The sequence below is a fragment of the Siphateles boraxobius genome, unplaced genomic scaffold, assembly GCF_051911475.1.
Source record: "Siphateles boraxobius isolate OS27281-9 unplaced genomic scaffold, OSU_SipBor_1 23, whole genome shotgun sequence".
Taxonomy (NCBI): Eukaryota; Metazoa; Chordata; class Actinopteri; order Cypriniformes; family Leuciscidae; genus Siphateles; species Siphateles boraxobius.
Window position 1 is genome coordinate 92,643 of NW_027508844.1, and position 13,893 is coordinate 106,535.

Sequence of the window (13,893 nt, forward strand, 5' to 3'; positions counted from 1 at the left end):
TTTATAATTGCATTATTTCTATTTATTTATTTATTTATTTATTGAAAGAATTTCTTATTTTAAGGAAGTAAATGAAAGCAATTGCAAACAATAACTTAATGAAAATGTTTACAACTTGTAATGTTTACAACTGTTTATTTGTGTTTTTGTGATCAATTTCTTAGAACTTAAAACATAACTCTAAATTAATTAATTTTAACATTAATATTCTGTGCCTGGAGGTGTTCCCTTCAACACGTTGCCTTATGAGGCAGTTTATAATTGCATTACTTTTTTTTATTTTATTTATTGAAACACTTGCAACAATAACTTTTGAATGCAATGTCTAATTGGATGTAAATAAAGCATTGTTAATATACTTAAGTTGTGAGTGAGTGAGTTATTTTCATGGAAATAATAGTAATTATAATTAATATTAATAATAGTTTGATTAAAGCATTTTGGCCAAATAACCCAACAGATTCGTTTTTTGAAACCCAATTTATTGGGTAAAACTAGTTACCTAATTTATTGGGTTAAAATAACCCAACAATAGGTCGGTGCTATATCAACCCACCATTGGATTAGCTGTTGGGTTGATTTTAACCCAACTTTTTTAAGTGAGTATTGGTTGGAATTTAGACTACATATTAGTGACAAAGCATGGAAGTCACTGGTTTTATTCCAATATCACACTGGTTTTTCAAGCTACTGGGGTGTCCAAATTGTTGATTGTTCATCAAAATATATATAAAAAAAATTCTTGCATATTCTTAGAAACACATAATTACAATTACCTCAAGGAGAACATTCCTGACTTCAGTATCAGGTATATCCTCAATTGGTGCCTCAATGGTCTTAACTTTACCAACCAGGTACTGGTAGAAGCTTGGGGAAAAGCATCGAGGCCCTGGACCACCATGTACAATGGAGACGGCAACCATTCTTCCAACATGGAAATACTCATCACCTTCTGCAGCTAACAATGGCAATGTTCCACGGTTAGTTCAAATTGATTTATAATACTGTCAAAATGTGACAAAAAGTGAATTACCTTTGCTATCAAATGACAGGTATTTGCCATCTTCTTTGCCTTCAAAAAATCGACTGGTTTTAATGGCGTCCATCAAGAGTGTCAGAAATTCCCGTGTAGGCCCTCCTGTGTCCACAGCCTCCTCTGTTTGCCCGATGTCATCAGTGAATTTGACCAAAAGGCTACAGGTGGGGTCAAATGAGGAACGTTTGAATCCCCTCAGAGCACCATCCCAGACATTAGCACGGTTTATATTTAACCTGCTACAGCTTTTTGTGTTAATGTTGTATGACAGATTTGACAGAACGTCTGCAGCCGTCAGTCCAATATCTGCGTCTCTGCAACACAAGAAAGAGAAACATTAACACTGCCTTTTATTTGGATAATTAAAATATAAATCTTTTATGGTCCCATTACAGTGAGAACACCATATGTGTGTGATGAAATGTGATGGGCATAAGCATGAAGCACACATTGCAAGCTTTCAATAATTTCTGCCAGATTTTGTTTCGGTTTAGGGGTAAGTAAAAAAATATATACAATTTGAATATTTGCTTTAATAATTGTATGGCAACAGAAACCAGGTAAAATGCCAAATGTAGCTTGAACTATGTAATATATCTGAGGAAACAAACAAAGAAAACAACAACAAAGGTTGACAGCATTATTTCTATCAAAGTACCTGTCTTCCTCCTGAAAATTGTCTACGTCCTCAACATCAGAGCAACTGCTGTCAATGACAACTGGTGCATAGATCTTGGTATATGTGCTGTGGATTAAAGGAACAATGAAATACTAAAACAAGATGGTTGTGAAATTACAGTAAAAAGTGTTATACTTGGTACTGTAATGCATTACATTCAGCAGTCAATATTTCATGCTAAACCCAGAGCCAAAAGTATTAGTGCAATGAACGAACAATTTGAATCCATTGTGACTTACTTGTAGAAGTCACATGATGTGGTGTTTTTGGGTCCTGGTCCTGCTCCATTGGCCTGTTTATGAAAGTAGAGATAACACCAAACAAATTAACAATAATTACATCATTAACATAAACTTAATAACATTACAGAATAATACATACTTGCCCATCAGATGGCCTGGACACTGTTGGTGGACATTGTTTTGGTAAACTAAAACAAACAAATAATTTGAATAATTTAATTTAAATCATATTATAGATATTTGTTAATATGATTTAAAGAGCACAACATGCTCGATCTATTCCTTTCAGTGGAAGGCTAGCAAATGCCTCATCATCGGATTCTGAAGAGGAGTCATCTCCATGACTTTGGAAAGAGAAAATGATGCATCATTATTAGGCTAGGTATATGCAAAATATATGGCAATTTTACAACCAGCTCAAATTAAATTAAGAACTCACTTAATTACCAACCATTATCAATTATTATTATTATTATTTTACATACATGTACTTCAATACTTACTCGAATCCTGAAGGGGGCAGATGTACAGTACGATCCTCTGGTAAGACTTTCCAATGGCCTCTTTATAATGTTCAAGGACAAAGGGTTTGTCTGTGCCTGGTATATTTTGTACCTGAGAGCCATCAGGATATACCAGGACATATTCTCCATCGTACATCATGTCTTGATTAAAATCTCGCTGTTTTTTTATAGCAGCTGGCAAAATTTGTTTTGATGACCACAGGGGTTCAACATTTAATGGCAAAGTTTTCCCTCTTATAGGTTTTAACCCATATTTTGTTCTGGTCATTATGCCAATTGAAATCTACAGAAATAAGAAAAGAAGAAAAACAAACATGTTTAAGACTGTGTACTGTGTAATAGTCACATTGTGACCTAAACCTCCATATTAGTTTACCTTGACCATAATGTTTGGTTTCTTTTTAGCCTTTGAAAAGGTCCTCCTCTCAGCCTCTTTAACTTCCCTGAACCTCATGAATTGACCTGCTCTTCCTTGGATACTTGTCTCATTCACTAACACACACACACACACACACACTGATTCATTATAGCTATGCTTTGTGATTGGTTGATAAATTGCCACCTTTCTGACAGCTAAAACCATGGGACAATTCAATGCAGCACAGTAACGTTAAAATGGGAGCACAGTAAGGGGATATTACCTGTAGGCCCACGGCCTAGGCTTGATGACGTGGATGGACACACCGTAAGGAACCCCACGTTCAGACCACACGACGGGCAAAACTTGGGAGCGTCCCCCAGTTGCTCGGCACAATACGGACAGAACATTTCAAACTAAAAATTAAATAAATAGTTCAGATATCAGGACAACATTGTACAAACGCCAGTAATGCATCTATTTAATGGCCAGACACGAGCTAGCCAGCTAACTTAGTTTCCAGCTAACAACGTTGGCAGACTAATACGTTATGGGGACAATAACTTAATATGTTAAAAACACACAAAACCACTTCGGTATCAGAGCACATCGACAAGTCTGTCATAATGAAAGAGAAACACTTACCTCTTGAGACAAGAAAAGCACAGCACACATTCAAAAAATAGCGCTAAGACAACCGGATGGATGCGGGTCCGTCACTGATTATGGCCCCCCCGGAAACATTTCCGTTGTGTTTTTGCAGTTTGCAGTTTGTTTCCCTATTTGCTCGTGCTGCAAATATTTGCAGCGAATGTGAAATCGACAAAGTTGTTTTCTGAATTTGCATGTGTTTTCTGAATTTGTATGTTTTCTGAATTTGTATGTGTTTTCTGAATATGTAGTTGTTGTGGCGTTGTTTGCATGTGTTTTCTGAATTTGTATGTGTTTTCTGAATATGTAGTTGTTGTGGGGTTTGTATGTGTTGTGACCCTTCTCGGCCACCGTACTTTACAAATATGAATATATAATTCATGAAAATCTTTCTGGATTTTGTCTTTCAGATCAGCTGAAAGCATAGCAGAGATTGCTTTCCATTTCTCCCAGCTGAGACAGAATTTAGATGTATTGTAACTGGAGGTTCCAAAAACATTTCAGACACAAGTATTGAGAGTTTCAGATATCCCCTCTTTCTTCAACAGAGCCCTGAATGCCCCCCGGGTTTTGGAAATAATCCCCTAACCTCTTTCATGATGTAATCAGCTATTTTCCTGACCTGCTACCTCTTTTAGACTTTTTATGCCAACACATTGTAGAAGGTTCAGCAAGTGGCGCTGTGGCTTAGTTTGTCAAAGTGCCTGTCTTGTAAACAGGAGATCCTGGGTTCGAATCCCAGCAGTGCCTATGCCACAGGATGTGGGCACCGCTCACTTAATCTTTTACATAGGTAAATCTTTGCATGCTGAACAGTGTGCATCTGCACAAAATGTGGAAATCTAAGAAGTGATGTGCATGCAATAGCGTCTTAAAGTTTGTCTTTTGTGGCTCTGTGGCACAATGGATAGCGCATTGGACTTCTAGATTGTGAATGGAGATATTCAAAGGTTGTGGGTTTGAGTCCCACCAGAGTCGTGCATACCCTCTTTTGCTCAGATGTCTTTGTGTTGGACAAGCATATGCTTAAAACTTGAATCCATAAACTACTTCAGAAGCATACCCTTCACGTTCTGCTTATTTCCCTCTTTGGACACACCCAACTCAGATCACAGAGTACTCTACTAATTAACTTAAGTCACCTATTTAAATAAGAATAGGTTGAAATCCACTGGTCTAGGCCAAAATCTGCAACAACCTATTGTTGGCCACCTACCTAGAAAAAAAAGAAGAAAAAAAAAACACGCTTTCCATTTCTCCAAGCTGAAACAGCATTTAGATGTATCGTAACTGGAGGTTCCCGAAACATTTGAGACACGAGTACTGAGAGTTTCGATCCAGAAATAAATGGCTTGAGATATTCCCTTGTCCCTCAACAGAAGCCTGCACACCTTTCAGGTTTTGGAAATAATCCTGTAACTTCAAAGGGACCTATTCATGATGTAATCAGCTATTCTCCTGACATGCTACCTCTTTTAGACTTTGTATACAAAAGCATCGAACCAGTGACAGTAACTGGCGCTGTGGCTTAGTTGGTCAAAGCGCCTGTCTAGTAAACAGGAGATCCTGGGTTTGAATCCCAGCAGTGCCTAATCTGTGGCTTCTAAGAGTAGTCATTTAACCTTCTCCTTCTCTGACGTGAAAGTCTTGGCAGGAAAGACAATCTGGACTTCTCGGTTGCAAATGAAGGTTTTAAAAAGGTTGTCGTTTTTTGGGTCCCACCAGAGTCACGAATGGTGTCCCTTTGCACAGACGTCTTTACCAGACTGACATTTGCTTAAAGCTGGGGTTTTCCAACTTTTTCAGAAGCCTATGCAACACATTTTTCTTCTTTTCCTTATTGAGCACACCCAAGTCAGATCGTCGAGTACGTTAATTATCAATCAATTATTTGATTCACCTGTATTAAATGAGAGAGATAATAAAAAATATATATATATGTGGTGCAGATGCGCTTCAAGAATGGTTTGCAAGCTCCTGGCTTAGGCCTGAAATCTGCTACTACCCATTGATATGGTCAAGCCTATGGATATTTGTACAAACAAAGTCTTTACATATATGAAGAATAATACATGGATAACTTTCTGGATTTTGCCATTTCATATCAGAAGAAGGCTCAGGAAACATTTTAGGCATGACTATCGAGAGTGTAGAGCCAAAATTAAATGAGTTCAGACATTCCCTTGAGGCGTGAAAGGCCCTCGTGTTTTGGAAACAATCCTCTTACCTCTAAGGGACCTCTTTCATGACGTGATCAGCTGTTTTCCTGATGTGCTACCTCTTTTAGACTTGTTTTACCAACAAATTTCACTGATCTGTGGCTTAGCTGGTCAAAGCGCCTGTCTCGTAAACAGGAGATCCTGGGTTCAAATCCCAGCAGTGCCTTTGGCACAGGATATGGGAGTGCTTAACCTTTTCACATATGAAAGTCTTTGCATGATGAACTGTGTTTACCTGCACAAAACTGGAAAAACTAAGAAGTGCTGCGCATGCAATACTTCCCTGAAGTGTGTCATTTTATGGTACAATGGATAGAACTTTGGACTTCTGGGATGCGAATGGAGAAATTCCCTGGTTGTGGTTTTGAGTCCCACCAGAATAGTCAGTGGCCTCTTTTGCTCTGATGTCTCTGTGAGTCAGACATATGTTTAAAACTGGGGTCCACAAACTACTTCAGAAGCCTACCCTTCACATTCTGCTCATCTCCCTTATTGGACACACCCACGTCAGATCATAGAGTACTCTACTAAGTAGCTCAATTAACCCTTTTGAAATAAGGTAAATAACAAAAATGTATAGCGTCTGGGAGGTTTCGAGAATGTTTTGAAAACCACTGGCTTAGGCCAGAATCTGCTACTTCCTATTGTTGAGATCCAGCCTCTGGATGTATTCAAAACAGTCTTTACAAATATGAATATATAATTCATGAAAAGCTTTCTGGATTTTGTCTTTCAGATCAGCTGAAAGCATAGCAGAGATTGCTTTCCATTTCTCCTAGCTGAGACAGAGTTTAGATGTATTGTAACTGGAGGTTCCAAAAACCTTTCAGAAACACGTATTGAGAGTTTCAGATATTCCCTCTTTCTTCAACAGAGCCCTGAATGCCCCTCGGGTTTTGGAAATAATCCCCTAACCTCTTTCATGATGTAATCAGCTATTTTCCTGACCTGCTACCTCTTTTAGACTTTTTATAGCAACACATTGTAGAAGGTTCAGCAAGTGGCGCTGTGGCTTAGTTGGTCAAAGCGCCTGTCTTGTAAACAGGAGATCCTGGGTTCGAATCTCAGCAGTGCCTATGCCACAGGATGTGGGCACCACTCACTTAATCTTTTACATATGTAAATCTTTGCATGCTGAACAGTGTGCATCTGCACAAAATGTGGAAATCTAAGAAGTGATGTGCATGCAATAGCGTCTTAAAGTTTGTCTTTTGTGGCTCTGTGGCGCAATGGATAGCGCATTGGACTTCTAGATTGTGAATGGAGATATTCAAAGGTTGTGGGTTCGAGTCCCACCAGACTCGTGCATACCCTCTATTGCTCAGATGTTTTGGAAACAATCCTCTTACCTCTAAGGGACCTCGTTCATGACTTGATCAGCAGTTTTCCTGATGTGGTACCTCTTTTAGACTTGTTTTACCAACAAATTTCACAGTATCTGGCGCTGTGGCTTAGCTGGTCAAAGCGCCTGTCTCGTAAACAGGAGATCCTGGGTTCAAATCCCAGCAGTGTCTTTGGCACAGGATATGGGAGTGCTTAACCTTTTCACATATGAAAGTCTTTGCATATGAAAGTCTTTGCATGACGAACTGTGTTTACCTGCACAAAACTGGAAAAACTAAGAAGTGCTGCGCATGCAACACTTCCCTGAAGTGTGTCATTTTATGGTACAATGGATACAACTTTGGACTTCTAGGATGCGAATGGAGAAATTCCCTGGTTGTGAGTCCCACCAGAATAGTCAGTGGCCTCTTTTGCTCTGATGTCTCTGTGAGTCAGACATATGCTTAAAACTTGAATCCACAAACTACTTCAGAAGCATACCCTTCATGTTCTGCTTATTTCCCTTATTGGACACACCCAACTCAGATCACAGAGTACTCTACTAATTAACTTAAGTCACCTATTTAAATAAGAATAGGTTGAAATCCACTGGCCTAGGCCAAAATCTGCAACAACCTATTGTTGGCCACCTACCTAGAAGAAAAAGAAGAAAAAAAAACACGCTTTCCATTTCTCCAAGCTGAAACAGCATTTAGATGTATCGTAACTGGAGGTTCCCGAAACATTTGAGACACGAGTACTGAGAGTTTCGATCCAGAAATAAATGGCTTGAGATATTCCCTTGTCCCTCAACAGAAGCCTGCACACATTTCAGGTTTTGTAAATAATCCTGTAACTTCAAAGGGACCTATTCATGATGTAATCAGCTATTCTCCTGACATGCTACCTCTTTTAGACTTTGTATACAAAAGCATCGAACCAGTGACAGTAACTGGCGCTGTGGCTTAGTTGGTCAAAGTGCCTGTCTAGTAAACAGGAGATCCTGGGTTCAAATCCCAGCAGTGCCTAATCTGTGGCTTCTAAGAGTAGTCATTTAACCTTCTCTGACGTGAAAGTCTTGGCAGGAAAGACAATCTGGACTTCTCGGTTGCAAATGAAGGTTTTAAAAAGGTTGTCGTTTTTTGGGTCCCACCAGAGTCACGAATGGTGTCCCTTTGCACAGACGTCTTTACCAAACTGACATTTGCTTAAAGCTGGGGTTTTCCAACTTTTTCAGAAGCCTACGCAACACATTTTTCTTCTTTTCCTTATTGAGCACACCCAAGTCAGATCGTCGAGTACGTTACTTATCAATCAATTATTTGATTCACCTGTATTAAATGAGAGAGATAATAAATATATATATATATATATGTGGTGCAGATGCGCTTCAAGAATGGTTTGCAAGCTCCTGGCTTAGGCCTGAAATCTGCTACTACCTATTGATATGGTCAAGCCTATGGATATTTGTATAAACAAAGTCTTTACATATATGAAGAATAATACATGGATAACTTTCTGGATTTTGCCATTTCATATCAGAAGAAGGCTCAGGAAACATTTTAGGCATGACTATCGAGAGTGTAGAGCCAAAATTAAATGAGTTCAGACATTCCCTTGAGGCGTGAAAGGCCCTCGTGTTTTGGAAACAATCCTCTTAACTCTAAGGGACCTCTTTCATGACGTGATCAGCTGTTTTCCTGATGTGCTACCTCTTTTAGACTTGTTTTACCAACAAATTTCACTGATCTGTGGCTTAGCTGGTCAAAGCGCCTGTCTCGTAAACAGGAGATCCTGGGTTCAAATCCCAGCAGTGCCTTTGGCACAGGATATGGGAGTGCTTAACCTTTTCACATATGAAAGTCTTTGCATGACGAACTGTGTTTACCTGCACAAAACTGGAAAAACTAAGAAGTGCTGCGCATGCAATACTTCCCTGAAGTGTGTCATTTTATGGTACAATGGATAGAACTTTGGACTTCTGGGATGCGAATGGAGAAATTCCCTGGTTGTGGTTTTGAGTCCCACCAGAATAGTCAGTGGCCTCTTTTGCTCTGATGTCTCTGTGAGTCAGACATATGTTTAAAACTGGGGTCCACAAACTACTTCAGAAGCCTACCCTTCACATTCTGCTCATCTCCCTTATTGGACACACCCACGTCAGATCATAGAGTACTCTACTAAGTAGCTCAATTAACCCTTTTGAAATAAGGTAAATAACAAAAATGTATAGCGTCTGGGAGGTTTCGAGAATGGTTTGAAAACCACTGGCTTAGGCCAGAATCTGCTACTTCCTATTGTTGAGATCCAGCCTCTGGATGTATTCAAAACAGTCTTTACAAATATGAATATATAATTCATGAAAAGCTTTCTGGATTTTGTCTTTCAGATCAGCTGAAAGCATAGCAGAGATTGTTTTCCATTTCTCCTAGCTGAGACAGAGTTTAGATGTATTGTAACTGGAGGTTCCAAAAACCTTTCAGAAACACGTATTGAGAGTTTCAGATATTCCCTCTTTCTTCAACAGAGCCCTGAATGCCCCTCGGGTTTTGGAAATAATCCCCTAACCTCTTTCATGATGTAATCAGCTATTTTCCTGACCTGCTACCTCTTTTAGACTTTTTATAGCAACACATTGTAGAAGGTTTGGCAAGTGGCGCTGTGGCTTAGTTGGTCAAAGCGCCTGTCTTGTAAACAGGAGATCCTGGGTTCGAATCCCAGCAGTGCCTATGCCACAGGATGTGGGCACCACTCACTTAATCTTTTACATATGTAAATCTTTGCATGCTGAACAGTGTGCATCTGCACAAAATGTGGAAATCTAAGAAGTGATGTGCATGCAATAGCGTCTTAAAGTTTGTCTTTTGTGGCTCTGTGGCGCAATGGATAGCGCATTGGACTTCTAGATTGTGAATGGAGATATTCAAAGGTTGTGGGTTCGAGTCCCACCAGAGTCGTGCATACCCTCTATTGCTCAGATGTTTTGGAAACAATCCTCTTACCTCTAAGGGACCTCGTTCATGACGTGATCAGCTGTTTTCCTGATGTGTGTACCACTTTTAGACTTGTTTTACCAACAAATTTCACAGTATCTGGCGCTGTGGCTTAGCTGGTCAAAGCGCCTGTCTCGTAAACAGGAGATCCTGGGTTCAAATCCCAGCAGTGTCTTTGGCACAGGATATGGGAGTGCTTAACCTTTTCACATATGAAAGTCTTTGCATGACGAACTGTGTTTACCTGCACAAAACTGGAAAAACTAAGAAGTGCAGAGCATGCAACACTTCCCTGAAGTGTGTCATTTTATGGTACAATGGATACAACTTTGGACTACTAGGATGCGAATGGAGAAATGCCCTTGTTGTGAGTCCCACCAGAATAGTCAGTGGCCTCTTTTGCTCTGATGTCTCTGTGAGTCAGACATATGCTTAAAACTTGAATCCACAAACTACTTCAGAAGCATACCCTTCACGTTCTGCTTATTTCCCTCTTTGGACACACCCAACTCAGATCACAGAGTACTCTACTAATTAACTTAAGTCACCTATTTAAATAAGAATAGGTTGAAATCCACTGGTCTAGGCCAAAATCTGCAACAACCTATTGTTGGCCACCTACCTAGAAAAAAAAGAAGAAAAAAAAAACACGCTTTCCATTTCTCCAAGCTGAAACAGCATTTAGATGTATCGTAACTGGAGGTTCCCGAAACATTTGAGACACGAGTACTGAGAGTTTCGATCCAGAAATAAATGGCTTGAGATATTCCCTTGTCCCTCAACAGAAGCCTGCACACCTTTCAGGTTTTGGAAATAATCCTGTAACTTCAAAGGGACCTATTCATGATGTAATCAGCTATTCTCCTGACATGCTACCTCTTTTAGACTTTGTATACAAAAGCATCGAAGCAGTGACAGTAACTGGCGCTGTGGCTTAGTTGGTCAAAGCGCCTGTCTAGTAAACAGGAGATCCTGGGTTTGAATCCCAGCAGTGCCTAATCTGTGGCTTCTAAGAGTAGTCATTTAACCTTCTCCTTCTCTGACGTGAAAGTCTTGGCAGGAAAGACAATCTGGACTTCTCGGTTGCAAATGAAGGTTTTAAAAAGGTTGTCGTTTTTTGGGTCCCACCAGAGTCACGAATGGTGTCCCTTTGCACAGACGTCTTTACCAGACTGACATTTGCTTAAAGCTGGGGTTTTCCAACTTTTTCAGAAGCCTATGCAACACATTTTTCTTCTTTTCCTTATTGAGCACACCCAAGTCAGATCGTCGAGTACGTTAATTATCAATCAATTATTTGATTCACCTGTATTAAATGAGAGAGATAATAAAAAATATATATATATGTGGTGCAGATGCGCTTCAAGAATGGTTTGCAAGCTCCTGGCTTAGGCCTGAAATCTGCTACTACCCATTGATATGGTCAAGCCTATGGATATTTGTACAAACAAAGTCTTTACATATATGAAGAATAATACATGGATAACTTTCTGGATTTTGCCATTTCATATCAGAAGAAGGCTCAGGAAACATTTTAGGCATGACTATCGAGAGTGTAGAGCCAAAATTAAATGAGTTCAGACATTCCCTTGAGGCGTGAAAGGCCCTCGTGTTTTGGAAACAATCCTCTTACCTCTAAGGGACCTCTTTCATGACGTGATCAGCTGTTTTCCTGATGTGCTACCTCTTTTAGACTTGTTTTACCAACAAATTTCACTGATCTGTGGCTTAGCTGGTCAAAGCGCCTGTCTCGTAAACAGGAGATCCTGGGTTCAAATCCCAGCAGTGCCTTTGGCACAGGATATGGGAGTGCTTAACCTTTTCACATATGAAAGTCTTTGCATGACGAACTGTGTTTACCTGCACAAAACTGGAAAAACTAAGAAGTGCTGCGCATGCAATACTTCCCTGAAGTGTGTCATTTTATGGTACAATGGATAGAACTTTGGACTTCTGGGATGCGAATGGAGAAATTCCCTGGTTGTGGTTTTGAGTCCCACCAGAATAGTCAGTGGCCTCTTTTGCTCTGATGTCTCTGTGAGTCAGACATATGTTTAAAACTGGGGTCCACAAACTACTTCAGAAGCCTACCCTTCACATTCTGCTCATCTCCCTTATTGGACACACCCACGTCAGATCATAGAGTACTCTACTAAGTAGCTCAATTAACCCTTTTGAAATAAGGTAAATAACAAAAATGTATAGCGTCTGGGAGGTTTCGAGAATGTTTTGAAAACCACTGGCTTAGGCCAGAATCTGCTACTTCCTATTGTTGAGATCCAGCCTCTGGATGTATTCAAAACAGTCTTTACAAATATGAATATATAATTCATGAAAAGCTTTCTGGATTTTGTCTTTCAGATCAGCTGAAAGCATAGCAGAGATTGCTTTCCATTTCTCCTAGCTGAGACAGAGTTTAGATGTATTGTAACTGGAGGTTCCAAAAACATTTCAGAAACACGTATTGACAGTTTCAGATATTCCCTCTTTCTTCAACAGAGCCCTGAATGCCCCTCGGGTTTTGGAAATAATCCCCTAACCTCTTTCATGATGTAATCAGCTATTTTCCTGACCTGCTACCTCTTTTAGACTTTTTATAGCAACACATTGTAGAAGGTTCAGCAAGTGGCGCTGTGGCTTAGTTGGTCAAAGCGCCTGTCTTGTAAACAGGAGATCCTGGGTTCGAATCTCAGCAGTGCCTATGCCACAGGATGTGGGCACCACTCACTTAATCTTTTACATATGTAAATCTTTGCATGCTGAACAGTGTGCATCTGCACAAAATGTGGAAATCTAAGAAGTGATGTGCATGCAATAGCGTCTTAAAGTTTGTCTTTTGTGGCTCTGTGGCGCAATGGATAGCGCATTGGACTTCTAGATTGTGAATGGAGATATTCAAAGGTTGTGGGTTCGAGTCCCACCAGACTCGTGCATACCCTCTATTGCTCAGATGTTTTGGAAACAATCCTCTTACCTCTAAGGGACCTCGTTCATGACTTGATCAGCAGTTTTCCTGATGTGGTACCTCTTTTAGACTTGTTTTACCAACAAATTTCACAGTATCTGGCGCTGTGGCTTAGCTGGTCAAAGCACCTGTCTCGTAAACAGGAGATCCTGGGTTCAAATCCCAGCAGTGTCTTTGGCACAGGATATGGGAGTGCTTAACCTTTTCACATATGAAAGTCTTTGCATATGAAAGTCTTTGCATGACGAACTGTGTTTACCTGCACAAAACTGGAAAAACTAAGAAGTGCTGCGCATGCAACACTTCCCTGAAGTGTGTCATTTTATGGTACAATGGATACAACTTTGGACTTCTAGGATGCGAATGGAGAAATTCCCTGGTTGTGAGTCCCACCAGAATAGTCAGTGGCCTCTTTTGCTCTGATGTCTCTGTGAGTCAGACATATGCTTAAAACTTGAATCCACAAACTACTTCAGAAGCATACCCTTCATGTTCTGCTTATTTCCCTTATTGGACACACCCAACTCAGATCACAGAGTACTCTACTAATTAACTTAAGTCACCTATTTAAATAAGAATAGGTTGAAATCCACTGGCCTAGGCCAAAATCTGCAACAACCTATTGTTGGCCACCTACCTAGAAGAAAAAGAAGAAAAAAAAACACGCTTTCCATTTCTCCAAGCTGAAACAGCATTTAGATGTATCGTAACTGGAGGTTCCCGAAACATTTGAGACACGAGTACTGAGAGTTTCGATCCAGAAATAAATGGCTTGAGATATTCCCTTGTCCCTCAACAGAAGCCTGCACACATTTCAGGTTTTGTAAATAATCCTGTAACTTCAAAGGGACCTATTCATGATGTAATCAGCTATTCTCCTGACATGCTACCTCTTTTAGACTT

The 13,893-nt window shown here is 39.9% G+C and overlaps 1 protein-coding gene, 1 long non-coding RNA gene and 14 other non-coding genes across 16 annotated transcripts in view; 15 read left to right on the forward strand and 1 right to left on the reverse strand.

The window, feature by feature from the left end:
- The window catches only part of LOC143747602 (transmembrane 4 L6 family member 1-like), a 484,334-nt gene that overhangs the window by 58,431 nt on the left and 412,010 nt on the right, over window positions 1-13,893 (forward strand). The gene's annotated exons all lie outside the window — the stretch shown is intronic.
- Window positions 2,465-3,242, reverse strand: LOC143747581 (uncharacterized). The gene is made up of 3 exons (XR_013206759.1): window positions 3,123-3,242; window positions 2,858-2,973; window positions 2,465-2,764 (listed from the first exon to the last, which is right to left on the reverse strand). It is a non-coding gene; the product is annotated as an uncharacterized LOC143747581 (long non-coding RNA).
- Window positions 4,167-4,240, forward strand: trnat-ugu (transfer RNA threonine (anticodon UGU)). Its single transcript has one exon. It is a non-coding gene; the product is annotated as a tRNA-Thr (tRNA).
- Window positions 4,380-4,468, forward strand: trnar-ucu (transfer RNA arginine (anticodon UCU)). The gene is given in 2 exon segments: window positions 4,380-4,416; window positions 4,433-4,468. It is a non-coding gene; the product is annotated as a tRNA-Arg (tRNA).
- Window positions 5,008-5,081, forward strand: trnat-agu (transfer RNA threonine (anticodon AGU)). Its single transcript has one exon. It is a non-coding gene; the product is annotated as a tRNA-Thr (tRNA).
- trnat-ugu (transfer RNA threonine (anticodon UGU)) lies at window positions 6,712-6,785 on the forward strand. The gene has a single exon. It is a non-coding gene; the product is annotated as a tRNA-Thr (tRNA).
- Window positions 6,925-7,013, forward strand: trnar-ucu (transfer RNA arginine (anticodon UCU)). Its single transcript is given in 2 exon segments — window positions 6,925-6,961; window positions 6,978-7,013. It is a non-coding gene; the product is annotated as a tRNA-Arg (tRNA).
- Window positions 7,150-7,223, forward strand: trnat-cgu (transfer RNA threonine (anticodon CGU)). The gene has a single exon. It is a non-coding gene; the product is annotated as a tRNA-Thr (tRNA).
- Window positions 7,987-8,060, forward strand: trnat-agu (transfer RNA threonine (anticodon AGU)). Its single transcript has one exon. It is a non-coding gene; the product is annotated as a tRNA-Thr (tRNA).
- On the forward strand, window positions 9,688-9,761 carry trnat-ugu (transfer RNA threonine (anticodon UGU)). The gene has a single exon. It is a non-coding gene; the product is annotated as a tRNA-Thr (tRNA).
- Window positions 9,901-9,989, forward strand: trnar-ucu (transfer RNA arginine (anticodon UCU)). Its single transcript is given in 2 exon segments — window positions 9,901-9,937; window positions 9,954-9,989. It is a non-coding gene; the product is annotated as a tRNA-Arg (tRNA).
- trnat-cgu (transfer RNA threonine (anticodon CGU)) lies at window positions 10,127-10,200 on the forward strand. The gene has a single exon. It is a non-coding gene; the product is annotated as a tRNA-Thr (tRNA).
- On the forward strand, window positions 10,949-11,022 carry trnat-agu (transfer RNA threonine (anticodon AGU)). Its single transcript has one exon. It is a non-coding gene; the product is annotated as a tRNA-Thr (tRNA).
- trnat-ugu (transfer RNA threonine (anticodon UGU)) lies at window positions 12,653-12,726 on the forward strand. Its single transcript has one exon. It is a non-coding gene; the product is annotated as a tRNA-Thr (tRNA).
- trnar-ucu (transfer RNA arginine (anticodon UCU)) lies at window positions 12,866-12,954 on the forward strand. Its single transcript is given in 2 exon segments — window positions 12,866-12,902; window positions 12,919-12,954. It is a non-coding gene; the product is annotated as a tRNA-Arg (tRNA).
- On the forward strand, window positions 13,091-13,164 carry trnat-cgu (transfer RNA threonine (anticodon CGU)). Its single transcript has one exon. It is a non-coding gene; the product is annotated as a tRNA-Thr (tRNA).